Source organism: Sorex araneus, chromosome 6, assembly GCF_027595985.1.
Source record: "Sorex araneus isolate mSorAra2 chromosome 6, mSorAra2.pri, whole genome shotgun sequence".
NCBI lineage: Eukaryota > Metazoa > Chordata > Mammalia > Eulipotyphla > Soricidae > Sorex > Sorex araneus.
The window spans coordinates 102,723,503-102,741,197 of record NC_073307.1 but is presented as its reverse complement, the minus strand read 5'-3'; the positions used below and the strand labels follow the sequence as shown (position 1 = coordinate 102,741,197).

Here is a 17,695-nt window from a genome sequence, read left to right as displayed (position 1 = left end):
GCACTTACTCTTGGTTACTCAGGTATCACTGCCAGTGGTATTCAAGGGACATTATATGGAATGCTAGGGATGGAACTCAGGTCAGATGAATGCAAGTACCTTACCCATTATCTTCCAATCCTTGGAACTGCCTTTAAAGTCTATTCTAAAGGCAGTCTATTCTAAAAGAAGTCTTACTATATGATGATAATGGTTTGGGGGCCACACCTCACAACCACATGATCTCCAAGCACTGAGTCAGGAGTAGCCCCCCAAGCACTGATAGGTGTGGCTCCAAAATCAAACAGTTGTAGTAGTAGTAATAATAATATTACTGTCACTTAAGTCACACATTATTTAACAATAAATTCTGAAAGAAATCTTTCAAATCATGTAACACTATCTGTTCATTTTAATATATGCACAAACTCCAGCTCACTGAAGCTGGGCAATGTGTCTTCAGTCAGAAACGGTCAGAACTAGAAATCCCATCACTCTGACTCCCACATAATCGACCAATATCCTAATCCAAACACTTCTCCCCTTCCCTGCTCCTCTCTCCTGTTTTTTAGAGCGAAAGGAGACAGTGAGGCACTAACACACACCAAGAATGATTTAAAAGCCCAGCAGCTGAGGTACAATGGCTTAAAACCAGAAACTCCCCGCACTCACCCCTATGGGTAGGAGCCATTGTTTAGTATCTGGCTCACAAGAGTGCTGGGTAATCAACAGACCTCAGAGCAGGAGTCAGTGAAGCCTCTGAACACTACCGCAGCACCCCACCCCCACCCCACTCCTGCGGGAAGAATACAATTATTAAACCTCTGAATACCTCCTGCAGTAACCTGTTTGCTTCAAGTAACTGAAAGGTCACTATGAAAAAAAACGGATTATAGAAAAAGAAAGCAGTTGAGTTCCTATTCAGGATTAAACTGACTTGAAGGGAAAGCAGAGAGAGCAGGAACCATCTTGACTTACCTCCCGCTGGACAGCTTCCTCAGCTCGGACACAGTAATCCCTGGCAGGGCAGCTTGGAATTGGCCTCTACCCAGGGAAGAGGTAAATGCATGGGAGTGCTTGCTCACCTCCCCATCCCCCCACTGTTGGTCAGTTCAGCCGAACATGCACATCATCCTGCGTGGCTCCAGCGTTGTACAGATCAGATAGCAACCGGAAAAGAAGCCACGCAGTTCAGGTCAACGGGGTGAGTCAGTGGCAGAGCAGGAAAAGTCACTGGTGCAGTGGCCTCCTGTGACAACCTGCCAAAACACGCCCCCTTGGTCAGTACTGGGAAAAGCCCTGCCCTGTTGGAATTCTGTTCTCCAAGCCAGCAAGTACATTTCTCAGGAGACTCCACAACACTCTCATTTCCAAGTGTGTCCCTCCTGCTCCCAAACCTCCCATTACTGTTTTCTTCTGCCTAAAGCATATCTGAATTCTTTGGCTTACTTTCAAGTCCTCCATTATATGACCTCAAGTCATTTATTCAACCTTATTTCTTTCCCACTATCCCAGTGTGCTCTCTGAACTAATCCAGCCAGTCTTCCCACTTCTTCACACGAGACAAGTGCTTTCTCAATTCCATACCTTCAGCTATCCATCCAGCCATGGTCAACTTAAAACCTTCAGGAATAAGGCAGGTAATAGAAATGAATGCTCCCAAAGCAATAACACAGTGGGTAGGGCGTTTGCCTTGCATGCGGCCGACCCGGGTTCAATTCCCAGCATCCCATATGGTTCCCTGAGCACCGCCAGGGGTAATTCCTGAGTGCAGAGCCAGGAGTAACTCCTGTGCATCGCCAAAAAGAAAAAAAAAAAAAGGAATGAATGTTCCCTTTATTTAGTATGTGGCAGACTATGAAGTACTGCCCCCAATTTGGTGGGGGAATGGGGTAGTTGAGCAACATACAGCAGTGCCCAGGGGTTACTCCTGCCTCTGTGTCAAGGAACACCCCTGGCAGTGCTCAGATGAGAAATGAGAACATGAGGTGTCAGGAGTTGAACAATGATTGATCACATACAAGAAAATACCCTACCTCCTGTACTCTCTTCTCTGGCCCTCAAATATGTTTAAATCCAATATATGTGTAGTACTTGGCTACAAGCACTAAAAAAGAGACTTTTAAATAGTTACTGGTAGGAATCAGAGATAATACGGCAGGCAGAGCACTTCCCTTGCACAAAGCTGACCCAGATTCTATCCCTGGTATCCCTTTTAGTCTCTCGAGCCCTCCAGGAGTGACCCTTGATAGCAGAACCAGGAGTTAGCTCTCAGCAGCACCTGGCATAGTCCAAACACCAAAAATAGTTACTGGGCTGGAGAGATAATACGGTAAGGCAGGCACTTATCTTGCATGAAGTCAACTCCAGTTCAATCCCAAGCACTGCATATGGTCCCCCAAGCACCAACCAGAGTGATCCCTGAGCACAGAGCCAGGAATAAGCCCTGAGCACTGTCAGGTATATCCCCCCTGCAAAACAAACAAAAAGTGACATATACTTCATAGTTCGGAGATCTATATCCTATGATTTAATTTTTTTTGGGGGGGGACACCTGGCGATGCTCAAGGGTTACTCCTGGATCTGCACTTTGGAATGAACTCCTGCAATTCTTGGGGAACCATATGGATGCCAAGGATATAACCCTGGTTGGCTGTGTGCAAAGCAAGCACCCTGCCCTCTATATTGTTGCTTCAGTCCTCTTCTGTGATTTTTGTACTAGTGGAAAACCAAACTGTGGAGTTCTTGCTTCAGTTTCAGATAGACATAAGACTCTATCTGAACTTAAACTGACTTGAAGGGAAAGCAGAGAGAGCAGGAACCATCTTGACTTACCTCCCGCTGATTCACTTACCGTATGTTCAGTGAATCATACGGGAGGCTGGGGATCGCCAGGGCTCAAAACTGGCTTGGCAGCACGCAAGGTAAACCTTATATTATCTCTCTAGCCCTAAATCACTTTTTTTTTCTCTTTGGATCACACCCGGCGATGCTCAGGGGTTACTCCTGGCAGTGCTTGGGGGACCATATGAGATGCTGGGGATCGAACCTGGGTCAGTCATGGCTGAGTGCAAGGCAAATGCCCTCCCCACTGTGCTATCACTCCAGCCCTGGCCCTAAATCACTTTAATATATAATATATACAACCATAGTGTGATGGGAATCCCAAGTAGCAGCTTGTCAAAAAATATTCCAGCTATCTTCCAAATCCCACCTTCCTACCATGCCTGTCTTTCCTAGTTATTACAGGTCCTCTTCTCTCAATTTCTATTGGGTTACAAATAAGAAAATACAATTAAGTACTAAATTAATTACTGTTGTACAAAATTGTGATATAGTGTGGCTAGACGATTGTACAATACAGCAGGTAGGGCATTTGCCTTGCATAAGGCTGATCAGGATTGATCCCTAGCACCCCATATAGTATCCAAGGGTGATCCCTGACCACAAGCCTTAGCCCATCAACCCCAAAATACTGATTACTTTCAGGTACTTTAGTATTAGCTTTACTAATCAACATATACTGTTAACCTATGCAACAACTACCTATGCAACAACTACAACTACTATGTAGTTCTACCAAAAATAACATGAATCTAATAAAAGAGGAAACAAGTGTGAAAATCCAAGCTAAAGAGACATTTTGCAAAACTAACCTCAATTTTCCAGGAATGTTAATGCTCTACAGACATAAAGGCTTCAATATTAAAAGAGAACAAAGACAGCCAGGAATGCCTTGAGCCCAAGGGCGGGGAGCAGGCAAGAGGAAGGAGAGAGATTATTTTTAAAAAAGTATTATTCAAGCGTGTGCGCGTGTGCGTGTGTGCGTGTGTGCGTGTGTGCGTGTGTGCGTGTGTGCGTGTGTGCGTGCGTGTGTGTGCGTGTGCGTGCGTGTGTGTATTTATCAGTTGGGTATAGCAGGGCACAGCCCCGTACAAGCCATGCAGGAGCCGGCCAGCTGCAAAGGGCTGGCCCCGGCGCCCGGTGATTCCAGCTCTCTCTGTCCCACCTGGTAGTAACTGGAGCCCCCACCCCACCCCAGCCCCCACGTCAATGTGAATCGGACTGATGAATGGAGCGTTTCTAGTAAAGTTTGTCCTTCGGTAAAAAAAAAAAGTACTATTCAAGGGGCTGGAGCAATAGCACAGCGGGTAGGGCGTTTGCCTTGCATGGGCCGGCCCGGGTTCGATTCACTGCATCCCATATGGTCCCCTGAGCACGCCAGGGGTGATTCCTGAGTGCAGAGCCAGAAGTAATCCCTGTGTATTGCCAGGTGTGACCCCCAAAAAAAAGTGCTATTCAAGTTTAAAGCAGGGGCTGGAGAAATAGCACAGCAGGTAGGGCATTTGCCTTGCACGTGGCCAACCCAGGTTCGAGTCCCAGAATCCCATATGGTCCCCTGAGCACCGCCAGGGGTAATTCCTGAGTGCAGAGCCAGGAGTAACTCCTGTGCATCGCCGGTTGTGACCCAAAATGCAAAAACAAACAAAAAAAAAGTAAAAATTTTAAAAATCAAGTTTAAAGCAGGCTAGAAACATGATAATATCGTGACAACTAAATGCATGCATGGTCTTTCAATGGATCCCAAGTTAAATGTGGCTTAGTGGAAGAGCATATAAGCATATACTTGCCAGAGAGATGGCTCAGGGGTGAATAAAGCTTTGTATGGGAAAAATTTGGGTTCAATACCCGGCACAGCATGGTCTTTGGAGGACTGAATTAGGGCAGCTCCAAACACCTCTGTAAGAGATTCTATAAGAGAACAATGGTAAAATTTAAACATGTACTGTATACTAGATTGATTACATCAATGTTAAATTTTCTTTTTTATTCTCCTTACAGTGCCAGGGTTTGAGCCCAGATCTTCACACAAGCAAGTCATGTGCTTTACTGCTGAACTACATACCAGCCCCTTTTTTCTTTAGGTTTTGGGACCATACATGACCCAAAAGAACAAGTCCTGGAAGTGCTCCTGGATAACTCCTCACTCTATGCTCAGGGAAGAATGTGGTGCTAGGTATCCAACGGTATCTAAAACATATGCTCAGGGGCTGGAGCAATAGCACAGCAGGTAGGGCAATTGCCTTGCACACGGTCAGCCTGGGTTCGATCCCCAGCATCCCGTATGGTCCCACGAGCACCGCCAGGAGTAATTCCTGAGTGCAGAGCCAGGAGTAACTCCTGAGCATCACTGGGTGTGACCCAAAAACAAAAAATATGTTCATATGTATATATATGCTCAGTCTTTCAGCTGTCCTTCCCTCTACTTCGTCAGCTTCTTTAAAATTTGCTCCCCCACCTTTCTTCATTGTTATTATTGTTGATGATGCTGGTAGCAATGACAGGGGTTGTGAACTCGCCTGGTAGGGGTCTCACACACTCAGCCACAGTGCTGAGGTGTGCACGTCTATGGCTGTGGTGCTTGCACACTCTCAGCTGAAGCACCTAGGTTATGGTTGTGAGTTCATTCATGGGGGGCCATGCAGTGCCTACACAGGTGCTCACCAAAGACTGCACTGGCTGGCCAGGGTGCTCATATATCTTATTCAATTATGGGACTCACCAGTCGCACCTCCTTTCATAGTGGTGAGGTTATAGAGCACAGTCATAAATTACATGTAGTACAAGGAATTACAGACAGCAGAACTGTTAGGATAGTACTAGGTCCACACAGGACATGGGGATTTGAACTCATGACCATATTCTTGCAAGGTGCTCTAAATGACTGCACTATTCCTTCAGGCTCCAATGTTATATTTTCTAAATGTTTGTACTGCGGTTTGGGTTTTTCTATTTGTTATTTTAGGAAATACTTGCAAACTATTTAAGGATGAAGTAACATGATGCTCACATGGTACAGTCAATAGGCTTAAAAAAATAAAGAATAGGAAGCCAATATGGCAAAATGTTAGTAATAGGTGAACAGAGGTGGGGAGTATGGATCTGTTAGTTTTCTCGTAATGGACAGTTGGTGAATAAGGGAAGTCTACACTATATGCTCTGCTTATGTACTCAGCATTTCATTTTTGTTTTAGGGCAACACCTGGCATTGCTCAGAAGTTATTCCTGTTCTGCACTCAGGAATCACTCCTGGCAGCACTCAGGAGACCAAATGGGATGCTGGGGATCAAACCCCGGTCAGCCACATACAAGGCACATGCCTACCTGTTGTACCATCTCTCCGGCCCCCTTACAAACTTTGTAAGAGGCATAATAGGCAAACATCCCTATTTGCTCACTGTCTAAGTAATCTGAACTTTGAAAGTCAGCAAAATCACAGACCACTTCACAGCAGTTCATGAGTAGTACAATAAGAAACTCTCAGGCAACAAGATGTTGCTTCCTCCAAACTCATAATGTCATGCCACAGAAAGATAAGACAAAAAATTTGCTATCAAAGCTGTTAATAATGAGAAAAAGAGAGAGAAAGTGTGCCTGCCATTGAAACAGGCTGGGCTGGGGGGTTAACTGGTGACACTGGTGGTGGGAAATGTACACTGGTGAAGGGATGGGTATTAGAATATTATATGACTGAAACACAATCATGAACAACTTTATAACTGTGTATCTCACTGTGATTCAATGCATTTTTAAAAATTTTAAAAGACAAAACAATAACACAAAAGGCTCAAGTAGTGACAAATAGCTTAGTAAATCCTCAAAGACTCAATAACCCTATGGCAAAGTGTTGTAACAATCACTGTATCACTGTCATCCCTTTGTTCCTCTATTTACTCGAGCAGGCACCAGTAACGTCTCTATTCCTCTCATCCCTAAGATTTTAGCAGCCTCTTCTTACTCTTCTTTCCCAACGATTGGAGGCTCTTTCAGGGTCAGGGGAATGAGACCTATCGTTACTGCTTTTGGAATAAAGTCTAACAACATACACAAATTTTCTTTCACTGAAGTAGTTTTAATAATTTATCTTTTAACAACATAGAAAATAAAATATTATGTGCCTGCTAAAATGGCAGGCCCAGGGGGCTGGAGTGATAACACAGTGGTAGGGCGTTTGCCTTGCATGCGGCCGACCCGGGTTCAATTCCCAGCATCCCATATGGTTTCCCGAGCACCACGAGGAGTAATTCCTGAGTGTATAGCCAGAAGTAACCCTGACCCAAAAAGCAAAAAAATAATAATAATAAAATAAAAGGGCAGGAGTGGGAGTGGTTGGGGAAATAGGGACAATGGTAAAGAAATAGTGGTTGGGGAAATAGGGGCAATGGTAAAGAAAGCTCACTCAGTCCTCAAGGTAATGAGATTGGTGTTGGAACATCAAAAGCCTATAACCAACTGTATTATTAACAACTTTGTAACTATGGTGTTTAAATAAAGTAGAAAAAATACAATTTTTTTACTTTTATTTAATGTTTATTTTTAAGCTCATTGCAATCTTGTTACTTTCAATTAAAAATTTTTACCTTGGAAAAAAAGACCTCAGTGAGTTGATCAGAGCAGTGCAGGCTTTATTTATTTATTTATTTATATTTTTTAGCAGTGCAGGCTTTAACATATGCTCACATATAGGATAGAGCCACACTACATTCACCTTACCACTGGGTACTTAAAATTTCAACAGTGCTCAAAGTATCTATCTGGCCATTCACAGAAAAGCACCCTGATCAAATAAAATGCCTGAGATATATACAGTCTTCCCTATTACCAGATAAACCAGTCCTCAGTTGCAAGGCAGAAGTCTGGAAAGCTGAATCATTAGCATCTCCTGCACTAAGCTTCAAAGAACCTAGGCTTTGAAAAGGACAGAAAGGGTCAGCTGACAAAGCTGCCAACAGAGGTCTCAACCCAGAAGCATAGTGGGCAACATGCACTCTCTCCTATCTACAACTACCAGATCATTTTGCTCTGCCAACTGGTCCCTTATTAGGGCAATTCATCACTTAAGAGTCAGCCTTTAACCTTGACAGCCAAGACGCTGCTCTTTCCAAATAACTTCTCCCAGGATTAAAGGAAGGAATAACCTTTTTAGATTTAGGAATAACCGATTTCCTGCGAATCTCCATCAGGGGCCGGAGATAGTACAATGGGTAGCATGCTGGCCTTCCATGAAGCTGACCTGGGTTCGATCCCCATCACCCCATAAAGTCCCCCAGCCCTGACAAGTAGGAGTAAGCCCTGAGTATCCCTAGGTATGGCCCAAAAATGAAGGAGGAGGAGGGGGAAGAGGAGTAAGAAAAAGAGAAGGGAAAGGAAGAGGAGCAGGACGGGGAGGAGGAGGTTCTTTTAAGATTTGGGAGGATCTTTTTTATCTTTTTTCTTTTTTTAATTATTGGGCCACATCCAGTGGTGCTCCAGGCCTACTCCTGGCTCTGGGCTGCTCAGGAATCACTCATGGCAGGGTTTGGGAGACCATCTGGGATGCCAGGGATCGAACCTGGGCAAGCTGTGTGCAAGGGAAGCACCCTACACACTCTACTATCTCTCCAGTACCCCTCAAAAAAATTAACAGGTTTGACTAAAAGATGATGCAAATTTAATAGGACTAACTGAAAGTTTTGCATTTAGAAGAATCAACCAACCTAACAGAATGGTAGGGGTCCAAGTGTCCAAGAAAGGTAACTGGAGGCTGGAGCAACTGAACTATCGCCAAGCTAACACCCTCCTCAGATTGAACTATCACCAACTATGGCCCTCCTCAGACTGAACTATCCTGCATGGTCAAGAATTTCTGGGAAGGGGGCTGGGGTGATAGCAAAGCAGGTGGGTAGGGTGTTTGCCTTGCACGAGGACAACCCAGGTTCGATTCCCATATGGTCCCCCGAGCACTGTCAGGAGTAATTCCTGAGTGCAGACCCAGGAGTAATCCCTGTGCATCACCAGGTGTGACCCAAAAAGAAAAAAAAAAATTTCTGGGAAGGGACCTTAGCTCCTGAGTATCCCGAGAGACTCCCCTGCCAAAAAAGAACTGAGCTACAGAACTCAGAATATTGGAATTAGAACACCAACTTCACCACTTTGCAAATGGCTTTAAGAAGATAACTTGTTAAATCTGTGCCTCAATTTGTTTGTCTATTAAAAGGAATAGTAATAATAACAGAGTTTTGGGAAGCAGTTCATGTAAAGTGCTCAGAATAGTGCCTGGCTCACAGTATATACTGCTGAAAAAAAAAAAAAAACAGAAAGTTAGCTATTGCTATTAATGACTACAGCAATAATGATGCAAATAGCCAAAAAATCTTCCAACTAATTATGCCAAAATGCTTAGAGAAACTCAACAAATATCCTTTTTGACTATGCCAGTTAAATAGCTTTCTCTCAGTGCCACTCCTACACATTTAAGCTGGATTCTGGGGTGCTGTAACTCCACAGATTCTATGTCACCTTTGCCACCTGGCTCCCTGTTATACTCTGTTAATTGAAAGTGCTAAGGAGCAAGGCATAAGTAGACTACCACTGACCTCCTTCCAATGGCTTGCTGTTTCTTGCTAGTATCAGTTGGTTCCTCTCTGCTTCTTTCTAAACTCCCAGGCCTAGACTCATTCTGCATTCAGATGAACGAGTCTCAACTGGATAAGGAACACCTGCCTCCTCCAGACAGCTCCTGAGTCCCCAAGACACCAGCAGCACCAGGCAACATCCTCTCCTCAGAGACTCAAGGCATAGCTCATCCAGATCCCTCCAGACTTCTAGATTCTGCTAACTCCAATGCTCTCCACCATTTGTTTTCAGTCCTGGATGAGGTAGTTGCTGCTTACTGCATTTATTACAGCAAAACTACCTTAAAATTCCCTTTTTGGGCTTTGAGCCATTCAATAAGGGTTTAAGCTTATATACTAAGCTCACACTATTAGATCAGCTCTGAGGCCCAGAGGAATAACACAGGCTCTGAGTGATTGCCTCAAGGGTATCTGGTCCCACGTTCAAATCCCTGCTGTTCCACATATGCTAGATATAACCTTGGCAGCTCTGCTCTCTGCCATCCCTGGTGTCACCATCAACTTCCGGTCAGGCCACAGTCAGGTGTGCGTAAACACCACAAACAGGAGTTACAACCCCCAAACAAGCCCAATGAGTCCCATAACCGCAATGTGTCCCTCAAGTAAGAGTGCCTGGACAGACAACACAGCTAAAGCGCAGACCTCAGTGAGTTCCACAGCCAAGTGTGCAAACACCGAAATGAATAAATGAGGGGCTGGAGCAATAGCACAGCGGGTAGGGCGTTTGCCTTGGACGCGGCCGACCCGGGTTCGATTCCCAGCATCCCATATGGTCCCCTGAGCACTGCCAGGAGTAACTCCTGAGTGCAAAGCCAGGAGTAACCCCTGTGCATTGCCAGGTGTGACCCAAAAAAAAAAAAAGCAAAAAAAAAAAGAAATGAATAAATGAATGAATGAAGGGGGGGGGGCTTGAAGCAATAGAACAGTGGACAGAGCACTTGCCTTGCATGGGCTGACCAGGGTTCAATCCCCCATATCCCATATGGACCAGGAGTAAGTCCTAAGAAACGCTAGGTGTGGCCCAAAAAAGCAAAATAAATATGTTAAAAATTACTTACAGTAGAAATTATCACATCCCAAGCTATTAAAGACTATCATTAGGCAGCTAGGGAGATAAGTCATGGGCACTGGCTGCAATGTGCAAGGTCCTGATTTTGATTCTCAGCACCTAATGTCCTCCTCCACTCTCTGAAGCCTGTGGTTGTTGCCCTGGCAGCCCCCGGCATTGCCGGTGAGGCCCTAGTACTGATCTGCCTGGTTCTGTTGACTCAGTTCTGTTGGGAATGCCCCCTGCTACAAGGCCCCATTTGGGAGACCCAAGAGATATAAAATAAAATTTATAAAAATATTACCATTAGACAGGCTGGAGCGATAGTACAGCAGGTAGGACATTTACCTTGTACATGGTTGACCTGGGTTCGATTCCCAGCATCCCATATGGTCCCCTGAGCACCACCAGGAGTAATTCCTGAGTGCAGAGCCAGGAGTAACCCCTGAGCATTGCCGGGTGTGACTCAAAAAGAAAATATATATTTCCATTAGAGGGAAGAAGTGACAGTACAGTTGGCAGGGCATTTGCCTTGCATGCAACTGAATGGAGTTCGATCCTCAGCATCCCAGTCCCCTAAGTAATTCCTGAGTACAGAGTCAGGACTAACCCCTGAACATTGCCAGATGTGACCCAAAATCTAAAAAATTACAATTAGATGATGCTCCTTTAAGTGTACTATGCACTATGAGCGTGAGTGCTCATAAAACAAAATACTTGGGGAAACAATTCACCATGAGCAAGAATCGGTAACAATTCATAGCAGGATTATATCCCTAGACACTTCAGATAGTTTTAGAGATAACTTCAGAACAATGATAGCAACAGTAAGTTTAAGTTGTAGAAATAAAAATATAAAATGAGGGGCTGGAGCAATAGTACCGTGGGTAGGGCACTTGCTTTACATGCAGCTGACCCGGGTTTGATTCCCAGCATCCTTTAGGGTCCCCTGAGCACTGCCAGGAGTAATTCCTAGGCATTTCCAGGTGTGACCCAAAAAGCAAAAAAAAAAATAAAATTAACTGAAAATAAAGAACAAAAAATTGATTTGAAAATGAGTCCAAGAACAGAGGGACTGCACTCATTTGTGGAGTATAAAATAACATCACATGAGGCTGACACCCAAGGACAGTAGATACAAGGGCAAGGAGGACTGCCCCATAGCTGGAAGACTGCTTCATGAGCGGAGGGGAGAAGGCAGATGGAATAGAGAAGGGATCACTTAGAAAATGATGGCTGGAGGAACCAGTTGGGATGGGAGATGCATGACGAAAGTAGATAACAGAACAAACATGATGACCTCTCAGTGTCTGTGTTGCAAGCTATAATGCCCAAAAGTAGAGAGAGTATGGGGAATATTGTCTGCCACAGAGGCAGGGGGAGAGTGAGAAAGGGGGGTGCATATCCGGGATATTGATGGTGGGGAATGTGCACTGGTGGAGGGATGAGTAATTTGATCATTGTGAGACTGTAACCCAAACATGAAAGCTTGTAACTATCTCGTAATGATTCAATAAAATTTTTAAAAAATTTTAAAAAGACTCAAAGAATACTTCTATAGGAAAAAAGAATAATTTTATGGGGCTGGAGAGATAGCATAGCAGATAAGGCACTGGCCCTGCCTGTGGCTGACAGACTGGATCCTCAGCACCCCATACAGTCCCCTAAGCCCACCAGGAGTGATCCCTAAATGCAGAGCCAGGAGTAAACCCTAAGCAGAGCCATGTGTGGTCCAAAAACCAAAATAAACAAAAATTTTAAAAAGCAAATTAAATCTAACTGGATAGTAGTAAGCTCGGAGAAAGAAAGTTTTCCAGAAGATAGCAGAAAAATATAGATAGAAATTAAGAAATAAAGAATAAGAAATAGCAGTCACCATGTAAACAAAGGTGCAAGTTCACAACTCATCTATAAAGAGATGCAAGCCAAACCACTGAAACTCATGAGTACAGGGGACTTCACTAACTCTGGGGCCCCCTTGGGAGGGGAGTGGGCTAAGAATCCTCCCAGTTCTACGGATTCTAGAGATGTGGCCACATGACCTCCAAACTTAGAGCCACTCTTAGAGCATATGGCCACATGACCTCCAAACTCCTGAACACTGACAACCCAGCAGGAGCATACCAAATTAGATGAGAAATTAGCGTAGGAGCCAACTAAGCTCAATAACAAAAACAGTAACACCGAAGGCTCAACTAGCAACAAACAACTCAGTAACCCCTCAGATAATAACTTTAATAACCCTATAGGGAGATAATACTTTTCACAAATTTTTTATTGAAGTATTTTTCAATAATCCTATTAGCCATTCTGTTGTAACAAACAATATCAAACTATTATGTGCCTGCTAAAGGTGCAGACTTGGCAGGGGTGGGGAGGTGCAAAACTGGGGACAATGGTGGAGGGAAGGTCACACTGGTGGTGGCACTGATGCTAGAAAATTGAATGCCAGAAACAACTGTATTATGAGCAACTTTGTAAACCATGATATTTTAAGTAGTTTTCTTATTTTTATTTTTTGGCTTTATGGTCCACCTAGCAATGCTCAGGAGTTACTCCTGGCTCTTCACGCAGATATTACTACTGGTGCTCAGAGGGCCATATGGGATAACGGGGATCAAACCCAGGTTGGCTGTGTGCAAGGCAAACAACCTACCTGCTGTACCATCACTCTGGCTTCATAAATAAAGTTGTTTTGGTTTTTTTTTTCTTTTTCTGGCATCACACCAGCAATGCACAGGGATTACTCCTGGCTCTGCACTCAGGAATTAGTCCTGGCAGTGCTCAAGGGACCATAAGGGATGCTGGGAATTGAACCCGGGTTGGCCGCGTGCAAGGCAAACACCTTACCCACTGTGCTATCGCTCCAGTCCCAAATAAAGGTTTTTTTTTTTAAAAGAAATAAATAAGGGACATAAAGATGTGTAACAGTTAAATATGATCCTGTCAGATGCATGAAAAAATACTTAGCCTTAATAAAAGATAAAGTCATGCAATTTGCTGCAACAAGTCAGATCTGGACAGTATTAAGTGAAACCAGTCAGAGGGAGAGGAACAGACTTAGAACCACCTCTGTCATATGTGGGATATAAACAAATTTCATAAGGAAATATCAATGCCCGATGGCAATAGAAATGAAGAGCAGAAGAACTGGTCTTCAGTAGAAAGCTTGGCAGTAGGGCAGGGTTGACAGAGATAAGTTAGGGAAGGGAACACTAGTTCAATGGGGGAGGGTAAAAAATGCCTGCCAGGAGAGGCAGGAGGGAAACTGGACTAGTGCTGGAACAATATACCCCTGAAACTCAATCATAAATATCTTTGTAACTTTGTAATTCACAATAATTCAACAACAAACTAAAAGAATAACGGGCTGGGGCAATAGCACAGCAGGTAGGACGTTTGCTTTGCATGCAGCCAATTCGATTCCCAGCATCCCATATGGTCCCCTGAGCATCACCAAGGGTAATTCCTGAGTGCAGAGCCAGGAGTAACCCAAAAAGAAAAAAAAAAAAAGAATAACAGAATTTTATAGTCATTTAAAAAATTGAGGACTCACTATAACCCGTTAAAATTTAATGCTCATCATGTAATTAAACTGCAGATCACACACACAATATTTTTTCAAACACCCAGACAGGAGGGTAGATTACATAGAAAGAAATAGTTAAGAGTCAGGGAGAGGGGGCCGGAGTGATAGCACAGCGGGTAGGGTGTTTGCCTTGCACGCGGCCGACCTGGGTTCGATCCCTGGCATTCCATATGGTCCCCCAAGTACTGCCACAAGTAATTCCTGAGTGCAAAGCCAGAAGTAACCCCCTGAGCATCACTGGGTGTGACTCAAAAAGCAAAAAAAAAAAAAAAAAAAGAGTCAGAGTCAGGGAGATAGTTGAAGTGGTAGAGTACATGCCTCACATACACAAGGTCCTAAATTCATCCCTGGTACTACACACACACACACACACACACACCCCCTACACATACACATTCTCCCACACACAACACACAACACTCCAGACACACACACACACTCTACACATACACATTCTCCCACACACAACACACAACACTCCAGACACACACACACACACACCCTACACATACACATTCTCCCACATGCAACACACAACACTCCAGACACACACACACACACACACCCTACACATACATTCTCCCACACACAACACAACACTCCAGACACACACACACACACACCCTACACATACACATTCTCCCACACACAACACACAACACTCCAGACACACGCACACACACACCCTACACATACACATTCTCCCACACACAACACACAACACTCCAGACACACGCACACACACACACACACACCCTACACATACACATTCTCCCACACCCAAACACAATACTACAGATGAACAAAAGAATCTCAGTAGGGGGCTGGAGTGATAGTATGGTGGGTAGGGTGTTTGCCTTGCACTTAGCCGACCGTTTGGATTCCCAGCATCCCATATGGTCCCCTGAGCACCGCCAGGGGTAATTCCTGAGTGCAGAGCCAGGAGTGACCCCTGAGCAGGTATGACCCAAAAAGCATCTAAAAAAAATTTAAAAAAAAAAGAATCTCAGTAAAATAACATGCAAAAAATGATTAAAGAAAATAATCGGAGAGGGGCCGGAGCGATAGCAGAGTAACCCCTAGCATCGCTGGGTGTGACCCAAAAAGCAAAAAAAATAATAATAACAATAATCGGAGGGAGACTGGAGCGATAGCACAGCGGGTAGGGCGTTTGCTTTGCACGCGGCCGCCCGGGGTTCAATTCCCAGCATCCCATATGGTCCCCTGAGCACCGCCAGGGGTGATTCCTGAGTGCAGAGTCAGGAGTAACCCCTGGCATCGCCGGGTGTGACCCCCCCCCAAAAAAAAAGAAGAGAACTGGAGGTCTAGTACTTGAACTATTAATCAAGACTGAAGTACTTAACATAAGCAAACCCTCATTAAAACTCAAAAAACGATGTATTCATTTGGCACAAAAGAACAAACTGCACGGGCTGGAGCCATAGCGGAGCGATAGCACAGCGGGTAGGGCTTTTGCCTTGCACGCGGCCTACCCGGGTTCGAATCCCAGCATCCCATATGGTCCCCTGAGCACAGCCAGGGGTAATTCCTGAGTGCAGAGCCAGGAGTAACCCCTGTGCATCGCCAGGTGTGGCCAAAAAGCAAAAAAAAAAAAAGAACAAACTGCAAAAACCCATGATTGAAAAAATATTAAAAGGCTAAATATATGTGGCTAAAATGAAATCATCACTGACAGACAAACCTACTAGAATTTTCCAACACTGAGATGGACTCATAGGGAGTGGTCTCGTCCTTGAAAGAGCTCATTTTGCGTCTGGACAACACTGCTTCACATGTTTAGTGTGCCCTGTCTAAGAGGCTAAAATAAATGACCTCCAAAATACCTACTAACCACTGGGGGCGAGGGTTTTGTTTTGTTTTTTAAATTTTTATTTCTTGCAGGAGCTGCCAAGGTTCCACGAAGCACCGGGCCACAGACATATGAACCATGCTCTCTACCGACCACATGCTCTCCTGGCCCCTTGATCATTATGTTCTTAGCAATTAGACACAGCTGTTCCGAAACATTCCCTTGATCAACTGTTTAACATCTGCGTCAGAGCATGGCCCCACCCTGAAGTTCTAGACTCAAGTCTAGACTCAACTCTTAGTTCAGGGCACCATCGACATTCTCATTACCCGTTAAGACAAAAAAAAAAAAAAATGATGATGATGATTGGAGGAGGGGGGCTAGAGCAAAACAGTAGAGCGGGTAAGGGTGCTTGTCTCGTCTGTGCTGACCAGTGTTCGATCCCTGGAATCAAATATGGTCCCCTGAGTCTCACTACCAGAAGTGATCTCTGAGCACCGCTAAGTATGGCCAAAGAAAGAAAAAAGAAAAGAAGAAAGGCGCATTCCAGGGGCCGGAGAGGGGGCCGGGGGGAGGCCCGGGCGGCAGGCGAGCGGGCAGCGCGCGCTGGCAGCCTTTATAGAAAAGACGCGGCGGGGAGGGAGCACGCATGCTCACGGCGGCGGCCCGCGGGCTCCCGTTCCAGGTTTCCATATGGCTCCAACGCCACTAAATCGCAGCGGAAATGCCGCGACCCGAACCTCTTTTCCGTCCAAGGAAACACTTTTATTCCAAGGCATGCACTCCGGTCGGAGAACCAGCACGGCGAGGAGGCCCGACCCGGGTTCCACCTCCGTCCTCGCAATAGGGCCCGTCCCCCCCACCCGAGCGCGGCCGGGTACGGGCAACCACTGAGCCCCGCAAGTCTCCTTCCGGGGGTCGGCGCAGAGTAGCCCGAAGGCAGGCAGGCCGGGGGCAGGGCCCCCCGTGGAGGGGACGCCGCGCCGCAGAAGCACCGTCCTTATAGGGTCCTCGCCACAGCCCCCGAGCGAGCCGGGGCCAGGGACGGCGGCGTCCGGGCTGAGGCGCGGCCAAGTCACGCCCGCGAAGCCGCGGCGTCCGCGGCGGCGGTCACGCAGGCGGAAGCACGACCCCGACAGCGTGCGGGCAACGTCGCCGGCGCCCAGGAAACCGCCGCCCGTCTCGACCACCATCCCCGCGGCTAAGGGCAACGCCGAGACCCCTCACCCCAGCGCCGCCCTCGGCCCCCCCCCCCCCGCTCCGGGGCCCCCAGCCACGAGCCTCCAGCGGCCCTGCACGTCCCCCGCCCCCCGCGCCGCCGGCCGCAGACACGCCCCCCAAACAGACCCTCCCCCAGGCACGCCCCGCGCCAGGCCCCTCGGACTCGCCCCCCTCGCCTCACAAACCTTCTCCCGCAGAGCTTCTCCCCGGCGGTCTCGTCCACCAAGGCGGCAGTGCGGTCGCACCCGCCGCCGCTAGGCTCGGGGACCCGTGCGGGCGCCCAGGCCGAACGCCAGCCCTGGGCCCGCGCCCGTTACCTGGCCGCGCGCTCCCGCTCCGCTGGCGCAGCCTCCCCCTCCTCAGAGCGCAGCCCGCCGCAGGCTCGCGCGAACGCTATTAGCGCACAATTAGTTTAAACAGTGGCCCCGCCCCCTCAGCGCTGTCCTCCGATTGGTTCCTGTCGGCGGGTGTTACGTTGAACGAGCCTGGGACGGGATGTACGAGGCCGCTGGGCGGGGAATAGCGGCACTTCCGGACGCCGGCCAGCCCTTTGAAGAAGTGGGGACCACAAGTCCCAGAGGACGTTGCGGCCT

The 17,695-nt window shown here is 46.5% G+C and overlaps 1 protein-coding gene across 2 annotated transcripts in view; it reads right to left on the bottom strand.

Annotated features, from left to right (window-relative positions):
• Positions 1 to 17,482, bottom strand: part of NUMA1 (nuclear mitotic apparatus protein 1) — an 85,657-nt gene extending 68,175 nt beyond the window's left edge. The window contains exon 1 of one of the 2 annotated variants that reach the window (XM_055141263.1): positions 17,288 to 17,482. The gene's annotated coding sequence lies outside the window, so the exon portion shown is untranslated. The remainder of the gene's footprint in view (positions 1 to 17,287) is intronic. The other variant, XM_012934914.2, reaches the window with a different exon arrangement.
• Between the last annotated feature and the right edge of the window lie 213 nt (positions 17,483 to 17,695).